Here is a 16758-nt window from a genome sequence, read left to right on the forward strand (position 1 = left end):
ACTTTTATTTTATTCACCAACAATGATCAGAAATTGATTGTTAAATATTGTAGAGATATCTGACTTGGCAGTAACAGAAATATTTTTACTACGAACTGACTTTACATCGTCGACCTTGTGCTGCTGACCAGACACTTCCTTCACAACTGACCATATGGTTTTAATTCTATCCTGTGAATTAGCTATTCTATTTGCATGCCACATACTCTTTGCCCCCCTAACAACATTTTTAAGCGCCTTGCAATAGTGTTTGTAATGGGCTACTGTAGCTTGATTGTGACTGCTTCTGGCATTTTGATATAATTTCTGCTTTGTTCTACATGATATCCTTGTCCCACTAGTCAGCGCAGAATAGGGGAGGAAAGGAATATGTGGTCAGCACTGACAAGTATAAGGGACAGGGTGACATGACATCCGTTAAGACATCGTGAAATGACTTCCATGGTGCTTGAGTGAGCTGTATAGGGCAAAACTGTAGGGGAAGACGGAGATTGGAATAGAGCCAGCAAATAATTGTGGGCATAGGTTGCAAGTGCTATTCTGAGATGAAGACGTTGGCACAGGAGAGGAATTCGTGATGGGCCGCATCAAACAGTCAGGAGACTGACGACTAAAAAGAAAAAAGGTTGGTTAATTGTTTACACACAAAATCGTTTATCTATCACGAAAATCATTCTTGCAATCGTATCTCCTCCGCTATCAGGGACCTCCGCTGTGAAAGTGATTTTAAGAAGACATGGTAACGGATAAGAGTCAGGAACGGCTGCCTATTCAGGTCACAATCATAATCAAGACATCGGCTGTACATAAGTCCTGTACTCTTCCTTCTACGTGTCTCAACTAATGCCTTCTTCTATGTTCACAAAAAAACGAATGTGCAGCAACTTTTGTGAAACTTAAGATATCAACACGTTTCACTGATGATGTCATGGTCTCAGATAGTAAGTATTTGTACCAATATTTTTGTTTATCGACATTGGTAATTTGTGACGTTTGAAAGTTTGGAGGAAATATACTGCTAGAAGTGAAGCTGTGAACGCAGGTCGTGAATTGTGCTGGGAAAACTCTGTCGGTAGAACATGTCACCTCAGAAGTAGAAGGTCCCAAGTTTGAATTCCGGTCGGACACGCACATTTAATCTGCCAAGAGGTGCGGTATCTTCATTAGTCATTATGTTTCCCAGAAATATGAATTCAACACAACCGAAATGTGGCTTCTGCAACTTAATTGTATTTCACCTTTCACTAAGCACTTCTAAAACTCTCTATTGTGTTTTTTATATTCTCCTCCCATGTCTTGATGGTGATCAAAATATCATCCACATAGAGTATAATACCACTTTTCGAAGTACTTCCTAACTTATAGCTCTGTCAAGTACTCTGAGAAACTCACGTACAGTAATGATGAGCGCGAATGGTAGAACTTTAAATTTACAGCTTTTACCATCAAGCAGGATATGACATATGTCAGTGTCTCCCGGACAAGTGAATCCTTCCAGCAGCCAAGCCCATAACAGTAACACAGTTCATACATCAAAAATCGCTAATAATTACTTAATGATGAAATATATCGGAAACTAAACAAATTTCGTCAGTGGGCTCTCTTATCGAAATAGTTCGGTTATTGACTAAACTTTTGACTTTTAAGTAACTTTGTACAAAAGAATCTTTCTACTAAATAAGGCTTATAAAATTTCGCTCCTTCTTCCATGTTCAGTTTACATATGTGGTCATTAGCAAAATTTGGTACTTGTGAAGGTATTGCTAATTGTTAGTGGTACTTTTTCTTATATTTTCTCTTCTTGCATCACTGCAGTGCAGGAACATTTTATATATCTTTCCCAGATTACGTGTTAGTTCAGTGCACTCCGTCTTCAGGCCACGAGTGGCCTACCGGGGCCGTCCGACCGCCGTGTCATCCTCTGTGGAGGATCCGGTTAGGAGGGGCGTGGGGTCAGCACACCGCTCTCCCGGTCGTTATGATGGTATTCTTGGCCGAAGCCGCTACTATTCGGTCGAGTAGCTCCTCAATTGGCATCACGAGGCTGAGTGCACCCCGAAAAATGGCAACAGCGCATGGCGGCCTGGATGGTCACCCATCCAAGTGCCGACCAGGCCCGACAGCGCTTAACTTCGGTGGTCTCACGGGAACCGGTGTAGCCACTGAGGCAAGGCCGTTGCCGTTAATTCAGTTTGTAAAGTACAATTAGGCAGTACTTCTATTATGGTAATATTACGTATTTATTATTAACATGTTTATTTTTGAATGTGAAATACTTGAATTTCGTGTAAATTTTCGTAATAATTACGCTAAATGGAAGTATTTTACGAGCTGGAAGGGCGAGTGATACATCGATAATCGAATAGTGTGACTGCGAGTGAGAGTTCGTCTAGACACAGAGATAATAGCGGATCGCTGTAGTGTCGGACGGAATTGGTTTCTGAGTATTGCCAAGCACATCGATTTAGAATTATATATCAACTTAATATTACCATGAACATATGCGGACGAGTCATGGTTGTTGCTTGATTGAATTGAATTCGCTGCTGTCACGTTAGTTGCAAAACCTGATGAGCTCCATATTTTTTCATTTGCAAGCTAATACAGCCTCGCGCACGTTAATGTGCTTATAAAAACAGTCAAGCAACGAACGTTAACCGTCAGACTGTGAGTTGGCGGGAGTGACACGTGAGGTGAAAACGTATGAATTGCGTTTTCATATTTTAAGTGTTGACGTGATACGTCAATTTAAAAAACTTTGAACGTGATAAAAACACGTAAAAGAAATATTGGAAGACAGAGTTAGGGGAGAACATAGATTTGTTGCAGAAGTGAGATAGGAAAATGAACCACTGAGTTCTACAATAAATTTCGAATAGTAATAGTGAATACACCGTTCAGAAATGACTGAGGAGGAAGAATACTTGGAAAAGACCTGTAGACATGGGATGATTCCACCTGGTTTATACCATAGAGATTCTGAAGTCATATATTAGATTGCCAGGTGTACACAGAAGCTGATATAGATTCAGATGACTATCTAGTAATGATGAAGAGTAGAACGCAGCTTAAGAACATTATCTGGAAGAATCAGTGTGGGCAGAAATGGGATTTTGAAATACTGTGGAATAATAAGGCACGTTTGATGTTCTCTAGCACTGTAGATACTATGATAATGGATACCACAGTAGGTAGTTCAGATTAAGATGGATGGACATCTCTAAAAAGGACAGTCATGAAATTTGGACAGCCAAAAAGTATGGCTAAAAGGAAGGTAACTGCGAAGAAATCTTGGGGAACAAAAGAAACACTTCAACTGACCGACGAAAGGAGAATGTACAAAAATGCTGAAGAAAACGCAGGAAAAGAGCAATATATCCGTAAGTCACTTAGGAACGAAATAAACCGGAAATATAGGGAAGTCAAGGAGAAATGGATGCAGGAAAAATGCGAATAAATCGAAAATGAAATAGTAGTCGAAAGGAATGATTCAGCATATAGAAAAGTCAAAACCACTTTGGGTGAAATGAAAAACAAAGGCGTCAACATTAAACATGCAAAATGAATGCAGCTGAAAAACAGAGTAGCCGATAGGGGGAAAAAATATACTGACGACTTCTACGGGGGATGGGGGGGGGGGGGGGGGGGAGGATGGGGGAGAGAGACAGTTATTCGTGATGACGTGATAGAATATGAAATGGGAATCGATATAGAAGACGCTGAGAATCCAGGTATTAGAGTAGGAGTTTAATTGAGCTTTGAAAGACTTCAGTCAAACAAGTCGGAAGGAAAAGATAACATTTGTTTGCAATATATAAAATCATTAGGGGAAATGGCAACCAAGTGACTGTATATGTTAGTGTTTTTTTTTTGTGGTTTTAGGGCGCAAAACTTCTATGGTCATTAGCGCCCAGCCCGTGACGTAGGAAACAGGAAAAAAAACGAAATTTAAAATCAGCAGCAATGGGAACAAAGTCATAAAATTTGAGAAACTAAACGCAGAAGGAATGCTTAAAAATCCACTATAAAAAGGGGTTGGTTGTCCCCAAAAAAAGCTTCAAATGACTGACGTCATTTCACTGTCACTAATAAACTGTAGAACGCGGTCAGCTGAGCGCGTGTCATCTGCTAAAATCGACGATAGATCAGGCGATAGCTGTAGACGGGATTAAAATAGGGGCATTCAATTAAAAGGTGTCTGACCGTCCACAGCTGAGAGCAGTGGGGACAGAGTGGGGGAGGATCACCGCTTAAAAGATGTCGATGGCTAAAAAGACAGTGCCCTATCCGGAGTCTAGCTAAAATTACCTCCTCCCGACGACGCGTTCGGGAGGAAGAGGTCCAAGTGCAAGGAAGGGCTTTCACTACCCGCAATTTATTATGGGGAAGTGTTGACCAATGCGCATGGCATAAATGAGCAACTTGGCGACATAAACCGCTCCGTAGATCGGTAAACGGAAGAGACTGAATAGCTGGCCGAGGAAGAGAGACTGCAGCCTTGGCCGCTATATCGGCCGCCTCATTCCCACAGATACCAGCGTGTCCCGGGAGCCAGAGGAACGCCACTGAGACGCCCCCCAGGTGGAGCAAGCGCAGACAGTCCTGAATCCGGTGGACCAGAGGGTGCACAGGGTAAAGAGCTTGGAGACTTAGGAGAGAGCTGAGAGAATCTGAGCAGATTACGTACTGTATCCGCTAATGGCGGCGGATGTAGTGGACAGCCTGGAGAACAGCGTAAAGCTCCGCAGTATAAACCGAACACTGGTCGGGAAGCCGAAAGTGATTTGGGGTGTCGCCAACAATATAGGCACTCCCTACACCTAACGATGTTTTCGAGCCATCGGTGTAAATAAATGTGGCTTCCGTCATTTGTGCACATAGAGCAGCAAATGCCCGACGGTAAACAAGTGTAGGGGTACCATCCTTGGGAAATTGACATAGGTCTCTGAGCAAGTCGATCCGGGGACGGAGCCAAGGCGGTGCTGTACCCCAAGTTGTCAAGAAGGTTTTAGGAAAGCGGAAGGAAAGAGAACGGAGCAGTTGACGGAAGCGGACTCCCGGGGGTAGTAGGGAGGAGGAGCGGCCTGCATACCCGACATCAAAGGAGGCGTCGAAAAAAAGGTCATGGGCTGGATTAGCAGGCATGGAAGACAGATGGCTAGCATAACGACTCAGAAGGACTGCTCGCCGATTGGACAGCGGAGGTTCAGCAGTCTCAGCATAAAGGCTTTCCACAGGGCTGGTGTAAAAAGCTCCAGACACTAAACGTAATCCACGGTGGTGGATAGAGTCGAGACGCCGAAGAATAGACGGCCGAGCAGAGGAGTAGACTATGCTTCCATAATCCAATTTCGAGCGCACTAAGGCGCGATAGAGGCGGAGAAGGACCACTCGGTCCGCTCCCCACGAGGTACCATTCAGGACACGGAGGGTGTTAAGGGAACGCAGACAGCGAGCCGAAAGATAGGAAACGTGGGAGGACCAGCACAGTTTTCTGTCAAACATAAGACCCAAGAATTTAGCGACGTCGGAAAACGGAAGGTTGACAGGACCTAGATGTAAGGAGGGCGGAAGAAACTCCTTACGTCGCCAAAAATTAACACAAACGGTCTTACTGGGTGAGAAACGGAAGCCGGTTTCGATGCTCCACGAGTGGAGGCGATCGAGACATCCTTGAAGACGTCTTTCAAGAAGGCTGGTGCGTTGAGAGCTGTAGTAGATCGCAAAATCGTCCACAAAGAGGGAGCCCGAGACATCAGGAAGGAGACAATCCATAATTGGATTAATGGCGATGGCAAACAGTACAACACTCAGCACGGAGCCCTGGGGTACCCCGTTTTCTTGGGAGAAAGTACGGGAGAGAGTAGTGTTCACCCGCACCCTAAATGTGCGCTCTGCCATAAATTCGCGAAGAAAAAGGGGCAGCCGGCCTCGAAAGCCCCAAGAGAACAGTGTGCGGAGGATGCCTGTCCTCCAACAGGTATCGTATGCTCTCTCCAGATCAAAAAATATTGCTACCGTTTGGCGTTTCCGGAGAAAATTGTTCATGATATAAGTGGAGAGAGCAACAAGATGGTCAACGGCAGAACGATGCTTTCGGAATCCGCATTGGGCTGGTGTTAAAAGAGTGCGGGATTCCAGCCACCAAGCTAAACGGTAATTCACCATACGCTCCAAAACCTTACAGACACTGCTCGTGAGAGAAATGGGGCGATAGCTAGAGGGGAGATGTTTGTCCTTTCCAGGTTTCGGAACGGGAACGACAATAGCTTCCCGCCATCGCCTGGGAAAGGTACTGTCGGTCCAAATTCGATTATAAAGGCGAAGGAGGTAACGCAGGCTATGGGTTGATAAATGCAGCAACATTTGGACATGGATACCATCCGGTCCTGGGGCGGAGGAGCGAGAAGAAGAGAGGGCATGTTGGAGTTCCCGCATGGAGAAAACAGTATTGTAGCTTTCATGATTTTTAGAGGAGAAAGCAAGATGTCGCACTTCCGCTGCACGTTTCTTCGGGAGAAACGCTGGCGGGTAATTTGAAGAGCTCGAAATCGCAGCAAAGTGCTGACCCAATGAGTTAGAAATTGCGATGGGGTCCACTAAGGTATCATGCGCGACAGTGAGCCCAGAGACCGGGGAGAAACTAGGCGCGCCTGAGAACCGTCGAAGCCGACTCCAAACTTCCGAGGAGGGAGTGAAGGTGTTACATGAGCTAATAAAGAATTTCCAGCTTGCCTTCTTGCTATCGCGGATGACGCGACGGCATCGCGCACGGAGCTGCTTATATCGGATACAGTTGGCCAAAGTTGGATGGTGACGGAAAATGCGAAGAGCACGTCGCCGCTCACGTATTGCGTCACGGCATGCCTCGTTCCACCAAGGAACTGGGGGGCGCCGGGGCAATTCGGAGGTACGTGGTATTGAACGTTCCGCGGCTGTGAGAATAACGTCGGTAACATGTGTGACCTCATCGTCGACGCTGGGAAAGCGACGGTCATCGAATGTCGCTAGAGACGAAAAAAGTGTCCAATCGGCTTGGGCAAACATCCAGCGTCGCGAGCGCATATATGGCAGTTGAGGCTGCAGTCTAAGAACACATGGAAAGTGGTCACTCGAGTGTGTATCATCAAGGGCGAACCATTCAAAGCGCCGAGCTAGCGGAACAGTACCGACCGCAAGGTCCAAATGAGATAAATTTGCCGTGGAGGCAGACAAAAATGTGGGGACCCCAGTGTTGAGGCAGACTAGATCCGCTTGGTGGAAGACGTCTAGCAATAGTGAGCCACGTGGACAAGGATGTGGAGATCCCCAAAGCGGGTGGTGGGCATTGAAGTCCCCAACCAGCAAATAGGGGGGTGGAAGCTGATCAAGAAGATGAAGGAGATCAGCTCATGCCATTGGTGTGGACGATGGCATGTATACCGTACAAAGAGAGAACGTGTATCCAGAAAGGGAAAGACGGACGGCGACAGCTTGGAAGGAACTGTTTAAGGGGATTGGGTGATAATGGAGAGTATCATGGACAGAATCATGAGTCCTCCATGGGCTGGGGTGCCTTCAACAGAGGGGAGGTCATATCGGACGGACTGAAAATGAGGGAGAACAAAGCGGTCATGGGGACGCAGCTTTGTTTCCTGAAGACAGAAGATGACCGGCGAGTAGGATCATAAGAGGATCGACAATTCATCCCGATTGGCTCGAATGCCGCGGATATTCCAGTGGATAATGGACATAGGGTGAACAGAAAATGGAGGAACGTGACCAAGGGTGCTGTCAACTCAACGACTGCTCAGAGCTTGCGACCGACAGCATGGAATGGCATTCAGTCGAAGGCAGAAGATCCTGATCCATAGGGTGGTCAGGAGCAGCTCCTGCCACCAACGATCGGCCAGTGGACCGGCCACCAGCAGTGCGCCTCGGCGACACAGAAGACGGCCGAGGGCGATTTCAGCCAGGTGGTGTTGTAGATGGGACGCGCCTTGGCGGAGAAGGAGAGGAACTGTGTTTCTTCGTAGCCTTCTTGGAAGTATGATGTTTAGATGAAGGAGGAACCGATGGTTGTGAAGTTGCGGTACGTAAAAACTCTTCACGAGAATGCTCTTTTTTCGAAGACTTGGCGTCTGACTTTTGGGCTCGAGATTTAGCAGAACCCGACGAAGGGTGAGCCATAGAGTGGGCAGGCGAAAGAGGTGAGGTTGAACGGGCGATCTTTGCGCTGGCCAATCTGACGACCGTGGTACTAAAGGTGAGGTCGCAAGTCTGCGTGGCCGCCTCCTTTGTTGGCCGAGGAGAAGCAAGGACAGTGCTGTATTTTCCTTTTTGAGGCACGGTGGGCTGTCGACTGGCGAGTAACTTTCGAGCAGCAAAGGTCGACACCTTTTCCTTCACTCTTATTTCCTGGATGAGCTTTTCGTCCTTAAAAACGGGGCAATCTCGAGAGGAAGCAGCGTGGTCACCTATACAGTTGATGCAGCGAGGGGATGGAGGTGGACAAGCACCCTCATGGGCATCCTTGCCACACGTAACACATTTGGCCGGATTGGAACAGGACTGGCTGGTGTGATTGAAGCGCTGACATCGATAGCAACGCGTAGGGTTTGGGACATAAGGGCGAACGGAAATTATCTCATAGCCTGCTTTGATTTTTGATGGGAGTTGAACTTTGTCAAATGTCAAGAAGACAGTGCGGGTTGGAATGATGTTCGAGTCAACCCTTTTCATAACCCGATGAACAGCCGTGACGCCCTGGTCAGACAGGTAGTGCTGAATTTCTTCGTCAAACAATCCATCGAGGGAGCGGGTATAAACGACTCCACGCGAGGAATTTAAGGTACGGTGCGGTTCCACCCGGACAGGGAATGTGTGGAGCAGAGAAGTACGCAGCAATTTTTGAGCCTGGAGGGCACTGTGTGTTTCTAACAACAGGGTGCCATTCCGTAATCTGGAACAAGACTTTACAGGACCCGCAATTGCGTCGACACCTTTCTGAATAATGAAAGGGTTGACCGTGGAAAAGTCGTGACCTTCGTCAGACCGAGAAACAACAAGGAACTGTGGCAACGATGGAAGAACCGTCTGTGGCTGAGACTCAGTGAACTTACGTTTGTGAGCAGACATAGTGGAAGGTGAGGAAACCATTGCGGAAGAATCCCCCATGATTACCGGCGTCTCCGATGGCGCGCTCCTCCCTTGTGGGGGCCCTCACCGAGGGCACACCCGCCTTAGGTGATTGTTCACACCTCAGGTCACACCTCCCGACAAACGGACGGAGGGACCAATCGGCACTTTCGGAAGGTATCAGCTCGGGTAATCACCCCTCCCTGGGCCTGGCCGTTACCAGGGGGTACGTACGTGTCCTACCTGTCTACCCGGGGCGGGGAATTACGCGTTACCCCGTCACCGGCTACGCATGGAAGTGCGTGGGTCGGCCTTCAGACACGCACAGGGAGGAAAAAAGAGAAAGGGAAAGGAAAGAAGAGGGGGTCTCAAACGCCGCAGCGGAGAAAAGGGCAAGGAGAAGAGGGAAGGAAAAGAGAAGGACAGAGGAAGGATGAGGACCTGCAAGTGTAAAAGCAAGGAATTTGGAACAGTTTCGAGCGTCCGTCTCCGGACGTAGGCACAAACCATACTCCCAGAGGGGGAGAAAGGGAAGGAAAGAGCCAGAGGTGAGGGGGGGGGGGGGGGCGAAGATGGGGGACGGGGAGGGATGCGGAAAGGGAAGGGAAGGTATGCAGCCCGGAAAGGAAGGAGGGCCACATTAGCTCGGGGTCCCGTGCTCGCTACGCACGTGTCCACGAAAGAGTTGTGGACCCCCTGGGGGGATATGTTAGTGTGTACAATCCATTAGTCTGCAGACATACCATATGACTTTCGCACAGTCTGCTCAAAACGTCATGCATACAAACTGCTGAGAAGAATAACATATAAAACAGTAGAAAAGAAAGTTGAGTATTTGTTAGATGACGTCCAGTTTGACCACATTGAAGGTAAGCCCACTAGACAGGTAATTCTGACTGTGTGATTAATAATGGCTGCCTGACTTAAGAAACATCAAGGCACCTTCAGAGGATCTGTTGACTTAGAAAAAGCATTCAAAAATGTAAAATGGTTGAAATATGTGTACGAAAAAAATTGGAGTAAGCTCAGGTAGGCTTTCACATACCAACCCTGAAAGGAATGACAAGTAGCCTGCAACGGCACATTCGCGTTCTCGTTAATACTGTACCAGAACGTGTAAGTTCTGCCACTGTAAAGACGGAAGATCCGCGATTCGGAATGTCAGAACTGTGTAGTAAGTAGCGGCAGGAACACCACCACAAAATCACGCAGCACTAACACTCCAAACCATCGACTCTCGGAGAGAGATTTTAACCGTGTGCAGCCCAATGGTAAAGTATCGAACTATTTTTCTCCGAATCATACAGTTTGGGAGAAAAGCAGTGAGAATAACTACTTTTCGAAACCTTTCATCTGACTGTTTCTCTTAATAAAACGGCCACCAGCCTAAATCGGGCACAGTGTCTACACAAAAGGATGTAGTCAATTTTCGACACTGAATAAATAACTACTTTCACTTACTATGGTCACTTGGCAGTAAGTACTATTAACCCCACTTTCTGTTACTAATGGAATTTACCACTATACTTCAGTGATTATTTAAAGAAGATACACATATGTTTCAACAAGGATACAAAAAAAAAGTCAAACTTATAGCTATCATTCATATGACCAAAACTATTATTTAACACGACTAAATTTCATTTCTTTACGGCTTATTTGTTAACGTTTTACTAACACCAATATTTGTCTGACTTTCTTTGACATGGAGAAGCAACACGAACAATTACTGTTCAGATTGTTGCAATTAAACAATTATGTTGCTTTACTTTCAGAAATGCCATTGAAAACTTATTCTCATGGCCACGCAAAGCGGTGGCCCTTAAACTGATACGTGCAAACTTTAGTATTTAATAATGATTTTCAGAATTTACTACCAAAACAGTACTATTGCCGGTAATTTACTATTATTTCAGCTTCAATAAACATCAGGATACTCTGAATAAATTCGTTTAGGTAAGGACCCTACTGAGGTAAATGAAATAGGAGAATTACGGTTAAAAACAAAGGTACATTTAACATTTATATTCCACTGATTGAAGATGGATGGTTCATACTGTGATACGCTTCTAAATAAAGTACTTTGCCTGTTACTGATGTCGAAAGTGGCATGAGGCGGTGCTGCGTAGTAACGTTGTGCAGGTACGGCTCTTGATGTACATAGCTCTGTCTTCCTCTTGGTGGCGACGATAAAATTGCAAATTTCTGAGCTATTAATTTATTGCCGTACTGCGCCAATCATGTAGAACACGACCGAGGCCAAAACCCCGTCTTGCAGGTAAATTCGGGGCCTCTAGTGCTTGACCAACGTATTGCGTGTTCAGTACTTGCAGGGCAGCTACCGACTGTGTGCTACTCTCGCGCCAATTCTCACTCGCGCGCCACACCACTTTTTCCATTCTACTACAGAACGGGGTTCCGTTCTACCTATGATCCCTAAACCTTTTCAATTTACACTTCCGCTTCAAAAACCCTAAGTATGAACCATCTACAGTTGCATGACAGCATATACATAAAAAATTGGCATAATAAATTACAGTTGTATTTGAAATATTACATAATTATTTACAAAATATGGTTTCATACATTTATTCCACCTACGTCAAAGAGGTTATTTTAAACAGATAAACTACACTTAACAAAAGCTTACTCTCGTTATAGTATTTGCTTAATTTTTCAAAATTATTATGGAACAAAAAAATTTTTAATATAGAGATTAATGGCAGTATTATATTTAGAATAGCATTACAAGCCTTAATGCAAGTCACAATATAAATCACCCATTCCCATTCATCTCACTCTAGGCAGCTGCGTATAGATGCAAGTATCAGTATGTAACCGTTTGCTAGGCGTTTACGTCATTAGCACTGAACTCAGACTGCGCCTCACAGTTGTGCGATAATAATCCGCTGAAGAGGCACTTGGGAGCGGCAGCACTTTGTACTAGTGGTTGAGCTCTCGGCAGGTGGAGCACCGCACGCGACCAGTGGCGAGCTGCCACACAGACACCGCCAAAGGCACGAATACTACTACTGCACCAGCCTGGCACCTCTCAGACAGCTCTCAGACTGTCTGAGCCGGTCTGCGAGGCCAAACACGCCACGGTCGGGGCTGCATTGCCAACGACCCTTCAGACGCCCCAGTCACACTCAAGTGAATTCAGGAATTCATTTCGTGATACAATTGGTGCTAACGAGTATTGGGATGTAGTGTAGTAGTTACATCTTTATTATACAGGGTAATATTCTTGTACCCCTTTTATTTAGTGAACTATTCAATATATCGAAACGAGGTTTTCGACAAATGGTAAAGCGGAGAGGGGCACGTAATTCTGTTGCATGTTTGATCCACTTAACTCTTGCATCAAACGAGATAGTCAAGCAAATTCGGCTTTTGTATGTGGAGGAGGAGGAGGAGATTAACGTCCTGTCGACGACGAGGTCATTAGAGATGCAGCTTGAAATATGCACACTATTTTTATATACTCGAATTTAGCATATTTCGTGACAGTACTCACTTTTCCGTGGATGTTTATAAGATGATATTTGACCTTTTGTGTTGGCTTCAGTCGTCTAGTGAATGTATGATTCCATAATGCTGTTTCGTCGGCTGCGGAAATGTCCTGGTTCAATGCGTTTGCCTCATTTTTGGTGCTTCAAATACCATTTCTCCGAATGTGCTTCCTTCTTGATGTCTATATAAAAAAAAGTAGTAAATAACTCATTTTTGCTGGTCACTTGCAAATTATTATAATGGGGACCTGTACATTGTTCCACCGTCACACACGAGTGTTCACTCCCGACTGACTACGGTCAAAGACGACTCCAGCGTCAAAGACATTTCACACAATACACAAGCTTCCACTTGTAACCAGTCTCTTTGATATTATTCGTCACATCTACTAATATTAATCAATATGCTGTCACTCTAGCATAAAATAAGGCAAATTTCAATTAACAAAAAATATTATGACAAAAATATAAGAAAACATTTACAACCTCCCTCATTAGACTTGGTATCGACAAATCCGGTAGAAAGTAACACATCTTCCAGATCCATTACAAGTGCAAACTCGGATTAGGGAAGGAAGGGGAAGGAAGTCGGCCGTGCCCATCAAAGGAATCATTTCGCGTTTGTCTGAAACGATTTAGGGAAATCGCGGAAAAACTCAATCAGGGTGGCCGGACGCGGGTTTGAGCTGTGGTCCTCCCGAATGCGAGTCCAGTGTACTAACCACTGCGCTATCTCTCTCGGTCCATTTTTTATATGGAACGATATACATTTTCTTAATGGCAAAGAAGTAATAGTCCGAGATGCTACTCCAGGCGGGTGTAAAATGCATGTGCACAACGGAAAAGTATTGAACGCTAAAATGATGATTTGGCCCTGTCTGACTACCCCCTGAATCAGATCTTAGGATCTCTTAATGCTCTTTAAAATATAAATTGCAACCTCAACTTAAATGCATGATTAAGGTAACTAATAAAATGATAAACGTTGTTTTTTATTATTCGTTTATTGTGTATTAAAAACAACTCTCTAATACAAATGTCTATATTCCCTAACTAAATTTTTTGATCAATTGCCCAACTCTGTCCCTTTTTATGGCCACGCGATCTAACATAAATTAGGCGAAATGAGTATCATCTACGTACCGAACACTAGAAGACACTACTTTCAAAGATGATCTACGGTGGTGTGGAACCTCAGTGGAAATAAACTAGCCTGATCACAGCTGTTTAGCTTCATAGCCCTAATAAGCCAGAGCAATTAGTAATATCACCGTATGTACTGCGTCCGGTTCGTCGGAGTGATGATTCTCGTACACGTCTGCGCCATTGGAAGAACTCCAGCCACAAAATAAAACTCTTTCAAACACTAGGATGGCAGACCAATACACTCTGAATCTGTCTTCCCCTCTCTGTGTTCTACAGACGAAAAACGCGAAGTGCCAGCCACAATGACGGAGTTCAAATAACGTCTCAACGTAAGTATAGGCAGAAGAAGTGCTCTGAATCACTGAGCGCTGCGTACTCAACGACGACTTCTAACCCGGAGGCGAAGTCCAGAATCGTATAAGTTCGCAACAGTACAGTGCCTAACCATTCTAACTATAAAATCTCCTGAGAGCAAAGACAGCAAGTCCGTCTGTACCAACAAAAGCTGATACTGAGCGACTGTCCAACATGGGCGCTCATAACGGAAGACCTCTTCCTCTCTCTACCGCTGGCTTCCCAGCAAGACTCGGTTCCCCTCCCTCGTAACTGCAGAAGGTGAACCATGTTTTCGAAACCCCAGAATATTCTCTCTCTCTACAGATTCTTCCGAACGCCGACCAACCAAATTCTAGTCTTTTGTCGTCCAGCGCGGAAAATTTGCTAGGGAATGCCTATACTCGTACAATGGTACGCTTCTGAGTAAAAATCCATGGAAATAACCAACCCTGCGTGATTTCCGAGGTGACGCTTCCTCGTTCCTCTCAGCTGCGTCCAAGATTTGCAGCGTTCCTGGTTATCCTTCCGGTCCGGCTATTGTGCTGTAGCGTTCAGGTGCCCCAACGTCGATCTTGCTATTTCCTGTGTTTAAGCAGGACCGAGACACCTGTGCGGGCCTTCCACCCAGGGCTTGAGTTCCGCCTGCCATTTCATCTCCACTGGCGTTCCAGGCTCTACTAGTACAGGCAATCATTCATTACGCCGTTTTGATAATAAAGACACTCAGTCACCTTTCATGCGAAACCGTTAACAATTATTTACAAGGCGTACGTGACAATGTCAGTATTTTTTAAATATTCATATATTAATATGTACAACCTATCAAATGATACTGGGGTTGTAGATCACGGCAAAGAATGTATGCGAGTGCCTGTAAGGTGCGAAATTATAGCCGCCTTACAGTAGCTAGGTTTTTCAGTATTATATTATCTTGTATTTTAAAGTTTTTGATAACTTTTGACTGTGAATGTCTTAAAAAAGAACAACTCCTAATGACAGTGTAACAAGTAATAGTATGTAAGTTAGACGCACTGCAAGGCCAAGCCCCACCTTTCTAGTCATAGATATCATTAGTCTGGTCCGAGACTCGCTCTAATGCCAACTCGAACACGGGTTTCGTAATACCGAGTCAGCAGTAGAGTTTCCGCTGGCACTGTGTACACTTCTGTGCTGTCTACGGCGTGGAAGACATTCAAGCCCTGTTATATCAATCTGTAGAAATTAACACCTATTAATGTGGTGTTTTCAGTCAGATATTTAAACAGGCATATCTGGCTTCCTAACACTTACAGGTGCTATGCGGTCCCAGTCAGTTCAATAATGGACAACTGCTTTCAGCGTGCTATCTGTTTCTATCTTGACGATAAGCGATGGGAATGGGCACCAAATAGTCACTTTGCCGCGCCATGACTGTTTAAGACACCCGTGAGCAGACAGCTTTCACTATTTGGCGCCTTACCTTAGTACACGCCTGTTTCCAAAATATTATAATTCTGAAGTGTTTTCATTCTCTGTACAGATCACCTGAAGATGCATCTCTACTGATGCGAAACCAGTAGTGACTTGGCGAAGAGTTCTCGGGCTTCCAGCCGGGTGGCGGTGTCTTCAAACTGCGACGTTTCGACGAGTGACATTCTCATCATCTTCTGGCGAAGTGCCGAGACTTTGCGGATGCCGGTCCCTTTATACCTGCGGTGTGCCCCCCACCACCTGGCCGCGGGAGGCTGGGTCCAGAGGAGCCGGCGGGCGGGGTGGAGGGGGAAGCGGTTGCGCCGTTCGTGTCTCCGTCAGAGCATTCTGATCGCGTCTCGTGAGCTGGACGGTTGTTGTTGCGTTCCTGGCGTATTGCGGCTAATGCTGGATTCCAGGCCGCGCTCAGTTGATAACCTTCGTCCCTGTTCACAAGATTCTCGTGGACCCGCATTTCTATTGATTCTTTAATGACGCTATCCCAATAGCTCCCAGCTCGGCACAGCACCCTGGTGTTTTCGAAATCAAAGGTGTGATTTTCGTTCACGAAAGTACCGCTACAAGACGCCTTGGCGCTCCTTAATCAGCACTTCGAGCCTGAAACAGTGAAGCTCTTTGAATATGCACTTACGACCACCTACTTCAAGTGCAATGGAGAGCATTATGAACAAGTGGATGGAGTGGCCATGGGATCTCCCCTTGCTCCAGGGATCGCGAATCTTTATATGGAACACTTTGAGGAGGTGGCACTACAAACTGCTCACCGTAAACCCAGGCACTTCTTCCGCTATGTGGACGACACTTTCGTGATTTGGCAGCATGGCAGGCAGGCACTGGAGGAGTTTATGGACCACCTAAACAGCATACATAAGAATATCACCTTCACGATGGAAATAGAAGAGAATGGCTGTATTCCATTCCTGGACATACTGATCAGGAAGAAAGCGGATGGCACGTTGGGCCATTCAGTATATAGAAAAAAGAAGCACACAGACCTGTACCTCCATGCAACCAGCTGCCACCATCCGGCGCAACGCCAGTCTACTGACCACCTTGGTACATAGGGCGCACGTCATTTGTGACAAAGAAAGCCTCTCAGACGAATTACACCACCTAAGAGAGGTATTTCGGAAAAACGGGTACAGTGAAACACAGATTGGCAGGGCTTTCAAGAGCA

The 16758-nt window shown here is 45.7% G+C and overlaps 1 pseudogene; it reads right to left on the bottom strand.

Moving 5' to 3' along the window:
• Positions 1-2063: 2063 nt before the first annotated feature.
• On the bottom strand, positions 2064-2181 carry LOC126485765 (5S ribosomal RNA; annotated as a pseudogene).
• Positions 2182-16758: the final 14577 nt, after the last annotated feature.

This window comes from Schistocerca serialis, chromosome 6 (genome assembly GCF_023864345.2).
Source record: "Schistocerca serialis cubense isolate TAMUIC-IGC-003099 chromosome 6, iqSchSeri2.2, whole genome shotgun sequence".
NCBI classification, from domain to species: domain Eukaryota; kingdom Metazoa; phylum Arthropoda; class Insecta; order Orthoptera; family Acrididae; genus Schistocerca; species Schistocerca serialis.